This window comes from Andrographis paniculata, unplaced genomic scaffold (assembly GCF_009805555.1).
Source record: "Andrographis paniculata isolate CXL003 unplaced genomic scaffold, ASM980555v1 Contig37END, whole genome shotgun sequence".
Classification (NCBI taxonomy): Eukaryota; Viridiplantae; Streptophyta; class Magnoliopsida; order Lamiales; family Acanthaceae; genus Andrographis; species Andrographis paniculata.
The window spans coordinates 5,104,110-5,121,648 of NW_026137570.1; the positions used below are offsets into that span (position 1 = coordinate 5,104,110).

The 17,539-nt window shown below is 34.4% G+C and overlaps 1 long non-coding RNA gene across 1 annotated transcript; it reads right to left on the reverse strand.

Annotated features, from left to right (window-relative positions):
- Positions 1–7,384: 7,384 nt before the first annotated feature.
- Positions 7,385–13,407, reverse strand: LOC127250638 (uncharacterized). The gene is made up of 3 exons (XR_007838712.1): positions 13,177–13,407; positions 12,791–12,856; positions 7,385–7,662 (listed from the first exon to the last, which is right to left on the reverse strand). It is a non-coding gene; the product is annotated as an uncharacterized LOC127250638 (long non-coding RNA).
- Between the last annotated feature and the right edge of the window lie 4,132 nt (positions 13,408–17,539).

The following is a 17,539-nucleotide window of genomic DNA, read 5'->3' on the forward strand; positions in this document are numbered from 1 at the left end:
GTTATGAAGATTCAAAAACAATATGTAATGAAAAGATGGACAAAATTTGCCAAGTTAGGGAGGGTGGTTTTCTTGGAAGAGAATGTTGATGATCCAAAAAAGGAATCAAGCATGAGATACAAGGATTTAAGTTTGTTTTTCAACAAACTAGTCATAAGAGCTTTAGAAACTAGAGAAACTTATGAAATTGTGAAAGAAACATTTCTTAAGACCATAGATTGGGTGAATGAACATTTACTAAAGAGAAATATTGTGTCTGAGATATCGTGTGTGAGAGATACTCAACCATGCTTAGGGGTTGGAAAAACTACGGAGAAAGTGAGCAACATACAAATAAAGGGGATAAAAAAAAAGTAAGAGTACGTTCGGGTAAAAAACCCAAAAGTGGATTAGAAAAAAATTCAAGAAAAAAAAATAACAAACTATGGTAGAATAAATGATATTTTAGCTAAGATAAGATGCATTAATGATGTTTATTACAATTTTTTTTATCTTATATTAATATAAATAAATTATTTCTTAAGTAGCAATTGATAAATCAGACATACATTGAAGATGATGGCATTCGATTGCAGCAACATCAAACAGCCCCGCGACAGGTTATGTTTTATTGAAAAAAAAAAAAAAACTTCTTTTGGATCTTATCCTATACTTCTTATACCTGGATTTTATTTTTCTATTTGATTTGTAATTATAGATTCAAGCATTTAATTCAATGCCAAACATACATACTCAATGCCCACGGGACTTGAAAAATGCAATGAATTTCACTGAATTACTTAAGGTATTTTTTTTATATTGCAATTTATAGTGTTATGAAATGAATTATTATATTTTTGCACAGTTAGTAATGCCTACACTTATACAGGTTCAATCAGTCCGTAGCAGCACCTCTGAAGTTGCTAATGTTATAGGAGATCATAGATCATAACCATCTAATTTGGAATAATGGGCATGGACTTGGAATGAGGTGTGTTGTATTAGCATCAAGATTTATAAGCATAATTAGTTTATGATTTATTGATTATAGATATACAATTGACAAATTTACCTCATATGCGTTTGATATTTCTTTTTTCAGGTACTGAATTCTGATATGCCTAAAATGAAAACTAGCTATGTGTACTTGAAGGAAATACAAGCACTGGTGCATCAATCTTCTTAGTAAGATTACTGATCTTCATATTATGGATGCCAAGCCAATTCTGAATGAATTAAGCACTTCATTCTAATTTTTTTCCTTTCAGTTTATGGATGCTAAGCCAGTTCTGACTGAAGCCGCAACAATCAGATGGGCATGAACATCAAGGCTCAGATATTTTTGTTGTTGCCATAGCTAAATGTATTGAAAAGAATATGCAAAGTATAATATTTATAGTAAATAGATCTATTCAGGTTAAATGATTGTATAAAAGAAATCCACTACAGTTGCATCAGAAATATAAGAAATATTTTTGTTTACTATAAAGTGTTTATTGGCAATAATGATGTATGTTGTCATGCATGGTTGTGCATTTCACACGCAATGGCAGAATATGAAGAAACATTCATAGCTGGGAGAAATTTGTTGGATTGATGGGAATTTATTTATTTGTTGTTTTCATTCTATAATTAACAGCAAATGCAAATGATTGCTGTTATGAAATTTACGAAACGGATCTAGCGATTTTATTAAAGAAATCGAATAAATAAAGCAAGATAAAACATGAACTAGTTTTGGTTTTGAAGGCTCAGCCCCAACCAAACACGGAAAACCAAAATCACACTAAAACACACCCAACAAACACGACGAACACAAAAGCACCGGCCTAAAACCCACGACACAAGACATATATCCCCACAAACCAAAAATACAAGGCTTAACAGAAGCCTACACGTTGAGAGAGCCCCTTGCGGCTCAACACAACAAAACAGGGGAAAATAACCATGCCAAAGAGCTCCACAGATGGGAGGAAGGCAACCGTCGAAGAACCACTGGAAATCGTCGCCGGAATGGAGGGCCAGACAGGTTGAGCAAAGAGAGGAGAGGAGCTAGAGAACGGGCGAGAGGATATATAGAGAGAGAAATTATTATGGAGTGAATGATAGTCACGATCTCTCTCTCTCAATATATATATACTCAAGGCAAAGCAATGGATGGCCAAGATTTAGATCCAGAATCAACGGCCTAGATCAGGCCTCGCAAAAGGGACGTGGATCCCATCCGGGTCATGGGTGCGGGTCACGGGCGAGAGAGAGGTAAGCGGATCATGGGCCTGGCACATGGGTTTGGGCCAAATGCAATTGGGCTGCGTAAAGAATGGGTGTGTATTGTGTATAATGGGGTGGATCATTATGGACAAAAAAATCCAACAAATCCTCCACCTGATTTTTCGTCCGAGTGACTGGGGTACATCATTGCCTATTATTTTGGATTACTTACCTGCAAAAAGAAAAACATTACATTAATTTAGCCTACCATCTACATATGTGTAGAACACAGCTAATCAAATGTATCAAAACATATCATTTTCAAACAAGATACAAATTTATCAAGTTTCAAGAATATTGTATCTATAACAGCAGGAATACATTCAAATCCAAACTTCAATAGAACTACAGTACGTTGTAAATGTGTCGTACAACCAAAACATGTAGCACACAATATACAAAAAACAATAGTAGCAAGCTTCACAAGTTTCATATCATTCACAACCAATGATAACACAATGCCAAGAAGACAATGACAAAATCTAGGAACTGATTTCAAACACTTATTATCAACTAATGAGCTCTTATCTTCTTTTACCACTAAACATTGAGACTTACTTTCTGGATTAAACAATTTCCTATCACTCATAGGTTCCTCCACATCTAAGCTCTCAAACATACTTCTAGGTGAAGAAGATGAATCAAAATTACCAAACATAGAGAACACTTTAGGACTCTTCCTAACCTCATCTCTAACAAATAGGTAATTTTCAATCTCATTACTATTATTTGAAACAATTCCAACATTGCTTTCAATTTCAGAAACTGTATTTTCAGACTTATTCACAATAGGCTGGCCAGCAACAGGTAAGATTCGAAAATCACCAACAAAAATATCAGTTTCACTGTATAAAGCAAAATCTACCTCATTTTGAACACTATCAAAAACAGTATTAATCTCTCCCTCAAATTTGATATTATCAATTTCAACATCAATTTGCACAATTTCAGCAGATTGAACACAATCAGAAACATAATCAACATAATCTCTCACTCTCTCAACCTCTGCATTTTCGTTTCTTAGAACAGATACACTTTCAGCAACATTATAGTTAATTACAGAATCAATCGCAGCAATTTCAATGTCAACAAATTGCACATTTTTGGATTCACAAACAACACGCTGAATATCAATAGATTCAAAACTAAAAACAGATTTTACAGCTTTAATTTCTCTGTTTTCTATATCAATCAAATTATGCTCCACCTTATTCCTATACTAGAAACATTTGTATCAATATCACTAATTTCATAATCAACCAATTCATATTCTCCAATATCCAAACATGGCATACAACATTCATTAAATGTCACATTATTACTAATAACAGTTTTCAAACCGGGTCTAGAACTTAACCACAATTTATACCCTGTAACACCATATCCTAAGAAAACACAATTTTCAGTTTTCATCTCAGATTCATCAATGCAAATATGTACCACAGCATGACACCCAAACACACAAACATTAGATATGTCGACTAACCTACCCAACCACTTACTTTCAGGAATTTCACCGTTAAGGGGGATAGAGGGTATTCGATTTAAAAGATAAACTGCTGTTACAGCAGCCTCACCCCAAAATTTTCTAGTTAAACCAGACGATGTCAAAAGACATCCAACTCTTTCCAAAAGAGTATGATTTAACCTTTCAGCAATCCCACTAAATTGGGATGCCTTGGGGACAGATTAAAAATTGATACAATTTTGCACACAAAAATTACTAAACCAGATATTACAAAAATTTAAACTATTATCAGCTTTAATATATTTACTTTTTTTGTCAGTTTCAACTTCAATTTGAATTTTCCAATTCTTGAAATTTTTAAACAAATCCAATTTACTTTTCAATAAGAAAATCCAAATTTTTCTAGAAAACTCGTCAACAACAGTTAAGATATATCTACTCCCACCATAAGTGGGTTCATTAGAAGGTTCACATAAATCAATATGTATACATTCCAAAATATGTTTTGAAAAAATATAATTTTCAGGGGTTTTTAACGAAAATTGAACTTTATTTAATTTTTCAGGTTTGCATATATTACAAAAGGGAATAATAGAAAATTTTTCATTTTCCAAATAACCAGATTCATGCAGAATTTTCAAGCCATTATTGCTAATATGACCTAATCTATTATGACATAATTCAGAATTATCAAATTCAGAATTATCAATTTCAGAATTATCTAAATCAGAACATACACTCACAGCAGAAGTTACATATAAGTCATTTTTTAATTCTGCCCTAAAAATCACTAAAGACCCTTTTGTTATTTTCATGCAATTTAAACCCCACTTTCCTTCTAAACCTAAAGTAGATAATCTAACACATGACAACAAATTATTGGACAAATCAGGCACATATCTCACATCATGCAATTTCAGTATATTTCCAGATTTAAATTTCAGATTAATAACACCAATTCCCTCAACTTTACACACACGTTTATCAACCATAGTCACATAACAATGTGTTAAAGTCTTAAACTCAGAAAAATATTTTTCAAAGGTGTCATATGAAATGTGCAAGCAGAATCAACTATCCATTCATTAGCACTCAAAATATTTGAATTTAAATATGGACAAACAGCAAACACATTTCCGAAATCATTGTCAATAACAGTCATATTGGCTAACTCACTTGCTACATTATTATTATTATGTTTCTTAGGGCAATATCTAACAAAGTGTGAAGGATCACCACAATTATAACATCTCTTTCCTCCTCTATTAGGAGTTCTAGATCTATTACGACTTCTATTATTATTATTCTGATTTTTAATTTTATTATGAGAATTTTCAGAATTATTATTCCTATTAGATCTAAAAGGAGACCTACCCCTAATAAACATAACATCACCAGAGTTATTAGATTTATTTACATTCAAATCTAATTCTTTACTTTTCAAACCATTAATAACCACATCTAAAGTCACAAAATCACGCTCATATTTAATTACCAATTTCACATCAGAAAAAGCACTTGGAATAGCATTCAAAAGAATTATTGCACTATAATCATCTATCTTCTTATCACCAGTAAGCTTAATATCTTGAATTAATTTTTTAAAAACATCAAGATTTTCATCAATAGTTTTAAATTGATCAAGTTTAAAACTAAATAACTTTTCTAACAAATAAAGCCTACTAGGTAAAGAAGTTTGAGTATATAATTCATCCAATTTATTCCACAATGCCACAGCAGATTCTTGTCTACCAACCTTACGAATTACATGATCAGCTAAATTTAGAATTATACAAGAAGAAGCCATTTCAACCAACTCAGCCTCTTTTCAAGAGGGACTGTGGTTGCTTGATCCGGCTCCACAGCTTTTATTAATTTTTGAGTAACAAGTATACTTCTCATTTTTTGTTTCCAAATAGCAAAATCAATTTTTCCATCCAAAGGTTGGATATTAAAAAAGGTTTGCCCAGCCATGATCAACAGTTTTCGAAAGAAAAAGAAAATTTCCGAAAAACACAATTTGTTTGGCAAAAAATGTTTGTTTTTAAAAAAAATAGTTTATTGTGAAAACAGTTTATTAAAATACAGATTATTTTAAAACAAATTGAGAACCAAACAAAGACCCAAATCACAACACATTAATAGCAATTCACAGAAAACAAATACAACAGTCAAACACAGCAACAAATATATCACAGAATATTGCAATCACAGGCAAAGATTAACAAAAAAAGCCTATCTATTACAACATTCATTCGTGACTATTCCACCGAAGGTACTCGAGAATCACTCACAAGAGTGAGGATCGGAGTTTTGCAACCTTGGTATCATAATAGCCTTTACAATCGATTGGGCGGAATTTAAATGCGGATATTAAACTAAAGTAAAATAACAGTAATAAAATAGTAGGGTTAAAGAGTTTACCCTCGAAGTACAGCAACAATATATTCCCTACAGCAGTACAAAGGTATATACAAATAACCTATTCTTTTTTTTTTTTTTCAAGAATAGGGGTTAGCCAACTAATAACAACAAAACCAGAAACAATGTTTCTCCTCTAAACAAAGTTAGAGTCACCGAAACTCACGAACAGAGACACTAGGCCACAAATACAGATTTAACAAGATCTTTCAAAAAGTTAATTTTGGTCTTAAAGATTCTTGAAAAACTTTTGGATTTTAACCCAACAAGCATATATCTACACGAAAATAAGGTGGAACAACAAGTTTTACGGTTTATTTTCTTAAAATAACAACGGACAAAATCGGTTTTCACCAAATCGAAACGATTTTGAACCGTTCTAACCGAAATGGACTCGAACTTAACCGATCTACACAAAACAGTAGCAAATATGAAAGAGCTCATAGTTGCACAGTCCAATTCAAAACCGATCAAAGCAAGATGAGAGAGCTCAAGATAAAACAGCATTATAACAAATTATTCAACTAAAATAATTAGAACTTACATGATTGAGCATCCAAGAACCACAAAACAAGTGTCTGGAATGAACTAAGCATCTCCTCCTACCTAGACAAAGAGATGTGGACTGTGAAGATATACTCTTAATGTAAAAGATAAGCAAATATCTCTAATATTTTCATATTTTACCTGATGTGTCCTTCAGGTGATTGGTTCACACAAGACAAGGCTTTGTGTTTTGTTAGTGCTAATTCTAGTGAACTTTGTGCAGGCGGCCTTCCCTTTGGAAGGATTTTTCCCATTTGGACTATTGTAGATGCTAAATTTCTAAGCATGAAATGGCAGGATGTGTTATCCCAAGCAAATTCCATGACATCGGTACACTACCAAAAAAATGGTCATTTGTAGCGAAATCTTTTCCGCTACAATTTTTTTGTTACAAAAGCTATTTTTTGTTCCGGATATTTTCGTAACAAATAGCTTTTTCGGTTTGGTCAAAATTTTTCTTTTGTTGCGTTATTTTTTTTGTTACAATTACAATACTTTTAATTTTAAATTTTATACTAAAATAATCTAAATTAATATATCACATATATATCATATATACATACACATATATAATATTTATATATTAATATATACAAATTGAAATTTAAAAAAATATATATTTATTTAAAATTGAAACTATTATATACAATAAAAATTAAAATAAAATTAAAATTAAAACATTTTTAAATAAACCCTAATGCGCCGTCCAATTCATATCTTCTATTTCGTTTTCTCTGTTCTTCTTATTCACTTTTCTTCTTCGTCCTTCTTGTTCTTCTTCGTCCTTCGTTCTTCTTCTTCTTCTTTTTCTTTCCTTTTCTTCTTCTCTTTCCCATACGTCCTCCTTCACCTTCCTTTAATTTCTCCGCCCTGCACCCTTGAACAGCGCACATCTCCACCTTCGTCGGCCGTTAATCGCGCTCTGCCACCGTCTTCCTCGACCTGTCGATAGCGAGTCACCGCTGCCTACCAACATCCTGAAATGCCAACCCTAGATCTTTCCGTGAGTTTAGATTTATTTATTGTTTTGTGTTATTTTTTGTTGTCGATGTTTATTTAGATGGAAGAAACTTTCAGTAAGATTGGACCAATAAGAAGATGCTTTATGGTTACCAAAAAAGGTAGGCTAATCTAGTGCCCACGTTGAATTTGAGGATCACCTGAAACAAGTTTATGATTTTAAATGTTGTGGACAACCAAAAGAATAATACTTAGATGGGATGGGATTGATTTTAAAATTGCTTATTTTGAAGTAAAAAAATCATGATTTTTTTTATTTCTTGTAGCAAAAACATTTTGTCTAGACTAAGATTTTATTTTTGATCGGTCTTTGCTTGTTTTTATATTAGGATCAAGTGAGCATCGAAGGTTTGGCTATGTTCAATTGTAAGTAAAATTTTTTGTTTTAATAATTTTTTTCTGGATTTTGTGAGTGGTACTAGTTTTGATATTGATTCTCAATTGTAAGTATTGCCATTCAAGATACTAATCATTCCATTGAGTTGAAGAATTGTTCAGTTGTTGGAGGTAGAAACATTCTAGTTAAAAATACCATGTATGGTGGTCAGCTTGAGCAGCTTCGAACAAAAGACAATGAAGGTGTGTTATTTTCAAATTGTTGCATCTTTTATGTGTCTTTCTTGCCTCACCATATAACACATTGGTTGATAGATGAATATTATGTTCTTTTCTTGTTTTAAATTTAACTTTTACAAGTTTATGATCATTTTGAATTTGTGTTCCTATGTTTGGGATTCTTAATTTTCTTCCATTCAATTTGAAGATGCTATCAAGCTAGAGAGTAACAATAATAAAGCTTTGTAATTCCAAGCAAAAGGTTCTATTTTAAGTCTGCATCTGTTATGTGGTAATTTAGAATTGTACACCATTGCTTGTTTTATTATTATGGTTTGGAATCTTGATTTTCTTCGGTTCAATCTGGATATATTGTTAAACCCGAGAATAACAAGGTTGTTACAGTAGCAGACAAAACTGACAAGGCTTCACAATTCCAGACAAAAGGTTCTAGTTTCAAGTTTGCATATGATATGTGGTGTTGTCATTTACTGCACACCGTTGCTTGTTTTGTTATCAACCTTATTAATATTGAAAATATCATGTGAGGTATAATGAGAAAAAATCGGTTGCAGTTTCTAGTATGCGTCCCAAGAAACTGAAAAGTTCTGAAAACGAGACATTTTTTTCGAATTTTGTTGTTTTATTTTTCTTCTTGTTATGGTTGATGTTAAAATTTTTAAGTTAATTTGGTCCAAAAGTATCGATAAATAATTTTAATATTTAGGTTATATGAATATATGTCTTGAATAACTTGTTGGTTTGCACGTGTATTTTGGTGTTGATATAGATTAAAGTATGATTATTATTATTTTTTAGTTTGGTTGGTATTCATGTATTGTTTTTTTGTTGAATTTTAATTAATAGTATATGTTCACGAGTTTATTGGTTACTTGTGATGGTTTTCCAACTTTCGTATTTGTTTGATTTGTAGATCTTAGTTTGATGCATTGTGTTAGCTATTAATTATATAATAGGTTAGTGGATTTTTTTCTATGATTAATGAATAACTATTAATTATAGAATAGCTATTGTCATTGATTTACTTTTGGATTTGCATTGTGGATGATTCTATAGTTATGATTGTGAGTTGTGTTGTTACTGCCAAAAATAAAGAACTTATTCTTCATATACACTTAGGTTTTGTAATGAATTATGGATTTCATGACTCATATTCTTCATTTTATTTGTTTATCCTTGCATATGATATGGGTTATGTATATGAGGTTTGTATCTAATTTGGAACAGGAATTTGGGCTGAACTTGAACAATTTTGATTAAAGTGCAGCCCATGAATTTATTTTTACTTTATTCCAGATTTAATTTTCTTCCGTTGTTTAGCTCTTTGGAAGTGTGGATTTGTGGTGTAGAATGTTATCATGTATGAATTAGCTATTATTAACTAAAATTTTACATTTTAAACATTATTTCTTTGTTATTTTCTCTAAACTTTCTCTATGTCTTGTAATGCATGATGCTATGCTTCTGTTCGTCTGGTATATAGGGAGACGTTTCTGCTAAGCAAACAAGCACTGCCTCGACTGTTTTCTTGTGATGTATCAACAAATTCAATTAAAAAGTTATCTTTTATTCCTGTCAATTATGCATTGTTATCTACCAAAAAATTTATTCTATAATCATTACTGGATTTCTATAAGGATGCAGACATCAATACTGGATTAATCCTAGTGAATTTTTCTTGCATATTTGATTAGTCACGGCAGTATGGCTATAATTGACATTATTTCAGGTATGAAAATTATCAAAATCACTAGGAAATATTACTTTCATATAGGTAGTAAAGAAAAAGTGTAATCAAGCTTGTGTTCTGACAATTCAGTTGTGGAGATTGACTTTTCTTCATTTGTTGCAGTAGCCATGTCTGAACTTATCGCTAGCTAAAGTCCAACTTATTATTTGTCAATTGGTTTGTACAATAGAAATTGTTCACTAACTTTATGGATTTCTTGTGCTGATGATTTCATAAGTTTCTTCACATTAAGTGTAACGGGTAATCATTATAATGACTTGTTTTTATATCATGAGCTAGGCCAAGTGAAAAGAGCTACATGCATCTATTTCTAATTTGTGGGTCTTTAAGTTTGTTGGTTGATTTATGAAAATCCAATCTACTGCATGGAATTATTTTGTGATTCTTGAAAATGAATTGTTTGCTTTTGCATTATTTTGTTTGTGGGAATTTGTCTGCCCGAAATTTATAGGGCTTGGTATTTACCTGTATTGTGTGAACATGTTTGTCTTGCACTTGAGCATAATCAATTTATATTGCTCAGAACTAAGTTGAATGCATTGGAGAAAAACATCATGTATATGCTCAAGAATCAAGTTGATTAACTACATCAATAGTTAGAGAAATAGTTCCGTATTTTTTAAGCTAAAAGTTTGGCTTGACTATATCTATAAATTACTTTCTTTTAATTATCAGAAAATATAATCTATTTGCTTACTGTAAAGGTTGAGATATCTTGAATACTGAAATGCTACTTAATAATCAATTCAATACTTCGCTCTCATGAGTACATAATATTTAAATCTATGTGCATCACAGGTAGACAGGCTTTAGACATTGTACAGAAGTTGGGAAGATGACTCGGATGTTGGGTTTGTAGTTTTGAAGATTGTCTTTTTGCCTCCCAAGTCACTTGTATTTTATTTTCGTGTTTTCACCTAACATATGGTTGGAAAATTTTGAAAGGTAGAGAGACAAGGCATTTGCAGCTAGTGGTGATATTGTGTCCCTCTATAATATGCTGAAAGAATGTAGAATTATAATTTCCTTGTCTATTATTCAGTATTGTGATTTTTTTTTTATAATTGGATTATTCAGCTAATGAATGTGTCTTAGTGGTTTCTCCTATATGCATTATAGTCAAGGGCTCCAGTTCGGTACGATGCTACCTTTGGTTAACTGTTTTATGCCAACACTTTTGGATTTGGTAATAAAGAGATGTCATAACTTTTATGTGAGAATAATTTTGCTGCATTTTTTTCTATTGTCCTTGCCTCTTCTCTTATTCATTCCATCAATTTTGTAAAAAAAATAAATATAGGTTATGTTTTCGATTCATGCAGGAAATCTAGAAACTTGCAAGCATTTCTTCTGGATATATATAGTTTTATATATTTTCTCGGTATGCATTTGAAGCCACATGTGAATATCTCTTAGGTCATGATTGTTTTGTATATTTATTAATGCTGCAGTATCGATCATCCGCTTTAAGATAATGAAATTTTGTGAGTTGCATTTTGTTTTCAATGATATGCACATGTTTTCTTTATATGTATGTAGGTTATACCATTAATATAGTAAAGCTTTTTTCACGGCTGTTACCGTTCCGGAGGCTACGCTAATTCACGAACGATTTCTAAAGTGCAAACACTCTGTGAGTTTGTCCATGTCGAACCAACCGACTGGACATTCAAGGATGTACGTAACTATTTTTATAACTTTCTATTAGATTATAACTTAATCAACTCGCAAGTAAATTCTTATATAATTTTTCACTATGTTGGCAGCTTGTTCGTCACGCGTAACTACCGTGTATATTCATTTTGACGCTGCATGGGGCGATGCAGCGTTGCATGTAATTCTATAATGATAACTTTTGTTTGTGGATTGATACTAAGTCCTTTACGTAGGTTGAACTTGCATATGTTGCTTCATTTTGTGTGTTTGTTGCTATATTTTGCCTTTGGATTGTATATGTTGGCTGTGTTGCGAACTAGTTATGTTCCTAAACAGTGCGTACTTGGTGCTACTAATGGTTGTATTGCGAACTAGTTATGTTTTTCGGTTCCGATACTATTTTTTTGTTATTACTAAAAAAATAAGGATACACTTTTTGTTGCGAAATTGTGTTCGTTACAAATACCGGTACAAAAAATTATGAATGTCGTTTAAAATATTTTTCTGACAATCAGTTTATTGTAACAAAAATTATACCGTAACAAAAGCTATTACAAATGCATGAACATTTATTGTAACGACTCTTTTATTACGAGAAACATCCGCTACAAATAAATCAAAAAACATTGTTAGCGTTACAAAAGCCGTTACAAAAATATTTCTCACTCGCGTTGACTGTCCACTTTTTGTTACGGAAAATATCGGTAAGACTTTTTGTAACTCGAGTATATGCACGGGCCAAAATCCGGTACAAAATTGTTACAAATAGCTTTTTATAATAAAAAATGGCCATTTGTAGAGGTTTTAAAGCCGCTACAAATAGCCATTTTTTTGGTAGTGGTGGAAAACCATTAGAATAAATACGCTATCTATCAGGATAAAAAAAATCAAACAGTGCATCAAACTACATCATTGAAAGAATAGCAACACATGCCATTTTCTTCTCGAGCATTATATTCAATGCTTGCATTGGCAACTTGTTGTACATCAAAGATTTGAAAGAGAAAAGTAAGGAAAACATGAGTACTCAATGGAAGGAAAAGGGTATATATACCGAAAACCATATGCGAATGGGAATCTGCAAAACAAAAAAATTGAAGTACCTCTGTTTCAGGAAATACTCCCTTTACCCTTGCAATATATTGTTTCTTAATCTCTCCTGATTCAATCTGAAACATTAAGCCATGATATGATAAAAATCAATATATTTATCATCCAAGTCTATTTTATGCATAAAAGAGGTTTGAAAAACAACTAGTTACTTTGCACATAACACACATATAAATATTCCTTTAATATATAAACTACTTGCTGCCGAAAAATTTTAGCTTTAGAACCACTTCTGGCTAGGATAAGAAGTCCATAGACCAAGCGGTCTAACCTATGTATTGCTGATATTTACAAGCTAAGGATATCATAAAGCTAAAGGTGTATCAGATGGTAACAAAGAGTGTGAAATTATTATTCACAACTATTCTGCATATCTTACATCTTGCCGAGAAGGATGTCGGAGGCGAAGAAGCCGTGAGAAGATGTAGATGATGAGGCAAATCGAGGCAGATGTGATGAATGATGATAACAATAATAATTGAAGACGACGGAGAAGCATATGCCATCGACGAGCCGACAAGGACGGCGCCGTCTGTGGCATTGTGAAGATGGATCTGCCATCGACGGCGGTTACCTGCGTGATAACGAGCGGAGCAAATTTAGGGTTCGAATTTGTGAAATAGGAAAGATGAAAAGGACTGAAATTTAAATTAAGAATTTTTTAAAATTTTTTTAGAAAAATAAAAAATGAAAATAAAATAAAATACACGTTACGCCCTCTCATTGATGATGCTGAATGGGGCCGAGACCACTTTGATGTCGAGGATCTGAAGCCCCCCAGACCGGTTTCATCTAAAAGAACTGGCAAAAATAGTCCATCCGAAAATTCATTCCAAACACGAAAAATTTGTGTTTGGACCCTAAAAAATAGGCCTATATTTTTTCGGGCCGTGTCTGGCCCGGCTTGCCAATGAACTGGGTCGTGCCAGACTCATGAAAGTTGGGCCGTATGTGTTTCACCTGACCCGGAGATACCAGTAGAACCTATTCCGAAGGATGAGCCACTCATTGAAGCATCGGAGGATGATAAGACATCGATTGTGAGTTTAGATTTCGTCACAAATGATCACGACTTGGAGCGTAACCTACGGTATGAAAATGACTTCAAAATCAATGTGGTTGGGTTCTTGCCAAGAAAGTCAAGATCCTTTAAATCCAACCGCCATGCCTCCTAGGGGGCAAATGTGATCCTACAATGACCTGGATCATCGCTCCGCTAAGTTTGAAAGGAAAGAGCCGCCGGACAAAGCTGCTGCCAAAAGATAACAAAGGAGCTACCAAAATAGAATTGTCGTGTGAAACCCGAGTCAACGTACCTCCGAAACCTTATACAAAAATATTAGGCTTCAAAGTTCGGCATTTCAGGCAAACTTTTTGCCCAATTATTCTTGTGTGGCATTTGTTACTCCCAAATATTTTTGGGCTTCCAAAAGTGATTAAGAGCCTAGCCCGAATGTTAGACAAGGCGGCCTAAAGCTAATCCATCCCAAGAGTCCACCATGGATGAGAGAAATTCAGCAGCCCAAAACTGCTCCGGCCTAGAAGCCTATTAAAAAATCCCATTCGAATAATATAAGTAATGGAAAGAGTTTGTTCCTAAAATAATGAAAAGTTAGAAAACCTAGGAACAAGCAACCCAAACTACTTAAAGAAGAGCAAGAATCAAACGAGGGATCATCATCATACATGATTTGTTGTTTTTTTTTTTTTTTTTGAGTTTTTTTCCCTAATTTCTTGTTAATTTATTTTATTCAATTCAATTCATTTCTTTCTTGGTTATTCGTCTACTACTCTTCTTTCATTTTCAAATACTATTTCAACAAATTAACCTTTACATAATTAGACACATTAGTTTTTCTTGGTTATTCGTCCACTGCTCTTCTTTCATTTTCAAATACTATTTCAACAAATTAACTTTTACATAGTTAGATACATTAGTTTTTAATTGCAAGATACTTTTTTGAGTAGGCCGAAAAATTCAATTTTTATCGATTTCAATCGTCATCGACAAAATTTTTAGTGATAATATTAGTATTGTGTAATATAAAAATAATGATATTTGTATAATTATTGTAGCTGAAATTCGTTGATGACGGCCCAATGAATCTTGAACAATCGAAATCGACAATAATCGGGTTTCCCGGCCCACTCAAAAAAGTATCTGAGCTAAGTCTCGCAATAAGAACAAATTAATATGAATATGATGTGATTAATTTGCTGAAATTAGGAAGTATAACCGTACACTCAAAGAAGAAATTAAATTAAATTGGAAAAAAAGGATTTCAACAAGAAAATAGAAACAAGAAAGGGAAAATAATTAAATGTGCATACATAAAAGAATGCAAAAATGTAATAAAATATAAGGAAAGAACAATAAAAGAAGAAACAATAAATAAATTTTGAAGTGGACAGTGCAGGACGTCTGAATCATGATTCTCCTTCTCATATTTATATATTTATGTTTCTTACTCTTAACGTCTCTAACTACCCACTTCTTTCCACCCAACCATTATATTTATTCACTCTCTCCACTTTCTCAAACTTCCACCATTTTAGGAACAAACCTCCCCCACTATTCTCATTATTCTTCTTATCCGATTTGAATTATTTTCTCATCCGAGGTGGGGTCTTCTGGGCTAGATGGGCATGGACCTCCGGGCTGAATTTTTTTGTAGGCCGGATGAGCTTATCCTCTGAGTTGGGCCGCCGCTTTTCATCGGATGTGAAAATTAAGGAGTAACAAATGCCCCCTCACAAAAATATTTGGGCAAGAAGTTTGCGGAATTTTGAAACCCAATATTGTCGTATAAGGTTTCGGCGGTACCTTGGTCCGAGCTTCATATGGCCTCATCCGGCAATAGCAGGGAGCTGGTCCGGGTTATCTCAGGGTCAAATTCATTGGGGAGTGCAGCGGTTGGGATTAAAGCTTCTCGATTTTCTTGGTAAAAATCCAATCACCTTGACCTTGAAGTCATTTTCGTACTCTAGGGCTAGTTCCAAGTCTCGGTTGTTGGCTTTGATGTCGAGACTAGCCTCTGAAATTCCATCATCTTCGAGAGACCTAATCATAGGTTCGTCCTCCATATCTGAAGCTTTTGGAACCTCCGGAGGAGGTTGTTCATCCGGGACAGCTTTGTTGTCCAAAATCACTCGTTTTGGCCTCCACTCTTGTCGGTTCGGCACAAACATCGCAAACCACTATTGTCTGACATATTTTTATTCTGATCCGTCCTTGTATGGCCTGCTTGGAGCTCACTTCCTTGCTGCTCCATCTTCTTTTGACCGGAACTAGTTGTCCGGCGCCGATGTTGTTTCTGCCGTCTTTGCGCTCCCATTTTTTTCTTCCTCCGATCGCATGTTTGACGCTCATCACTCGGGGGCTGCTTGTAATGCTGCGTTAGATGAAAGGCTATCATCACTCGGTCCACCAAGGCCACCCTCCATGTTTTTCCATTTTTCTGAAAATGGATTTCTGCAAATGTGTCGCTATGGTTCCTTCAGTTTTCGTTGGCCCTTGCTACTGATGCGCGAGGTTTCATTGGTTGTACTCCAACGGTATTGATTGGTGTATGAGACGGCTGGGTGGTTATAGGGGTTCGATTAGATCCTTCATCGACATCAAAATTGTCTTCTTTCACATGTGGTGAATGATCTTTGCCGCTAACTTACGGATGAGGTGTTCCGTCTTGGCCGTCTTTGCCAAAAGCTTTCGAAAATTGTTATACTCTTGAAGGGCCAATTTTTTCATGAAGTTGACACATCATATTGTCGACTACCATGTCAACGACTTGGTTTTCGGGTATCCACACCTGACATTGACCTTCTACCCTTTGAAATCTTTCAAAAAAACATTCTATCGGTTCATCATGCTTTTTCCGTAGGTTAGTTAGGTCCGAATCGTCACCTCCGGAAACAGGTTGTAAAACTACTCGTGGAATGCCTTTTCTAGGTCTTCTCATGTATGAAATGAATTAGGATGGAGAGATGTATACCATGCAAAGGCCGATCCGGTGATGGATAATGGAAATAGTTGGAGTTTGTACCACTCATTTTTTCCGAAGTCCCCTCTACATTGCGCCATGAACCGATTGACATGCTCAATCATTGAACGCGAGTCGTCCCCCGAAAAATGTATGAACTTTGGGGTCCGAGCATTCCGAGAGAGAGGATAGTTGACGGTGATCCGATGTGGGAATGACCGTTGATAATACGGCCTTACGGGCAGCCGGCCGGTGTTGCCGTAAATTCTTTGGACTGCCTCTTCAATCACCTGCGGATCGATAACCGGCTGCTGCAGTGTGTGTATTTTTGCGTGTCCTGCGGGCTGCAAGGGGGCTGGTGCTGGTTTGCTTAGACCTGAGCCTATTATGTTTGAATTTGACAGAGTTAACTCTTTCGGAGCCGACAGGTCTTTCCAGGTCCGTCCCGACACTGATGATGCTTCTAGAGGTGGCGGATCTACATCCCTTGCCACCCTCGGAGGTGGTGGCCTCGTCGAGAATGCCTTTTGGGTAATTTCCGGAGCTGGATGCGCTCCGGATATGGCAGGGCTGTCCTTCGGGTAATGTCCGGAGCTGAAAGTGTTCTCGGAGGTGGCGGGGCTGTCATCCGGGCAGCATCTGGAGTTGGAAGTGTTGCTGAAGATGGCGGGGTAGTCCTCCATGCAATATCTGGAGCTTAAAGTGCTCCCAGATGTGGCGGGGCTGTCCTCCGAGCAATGTTTAGAGCTGAAAGTGCCACTG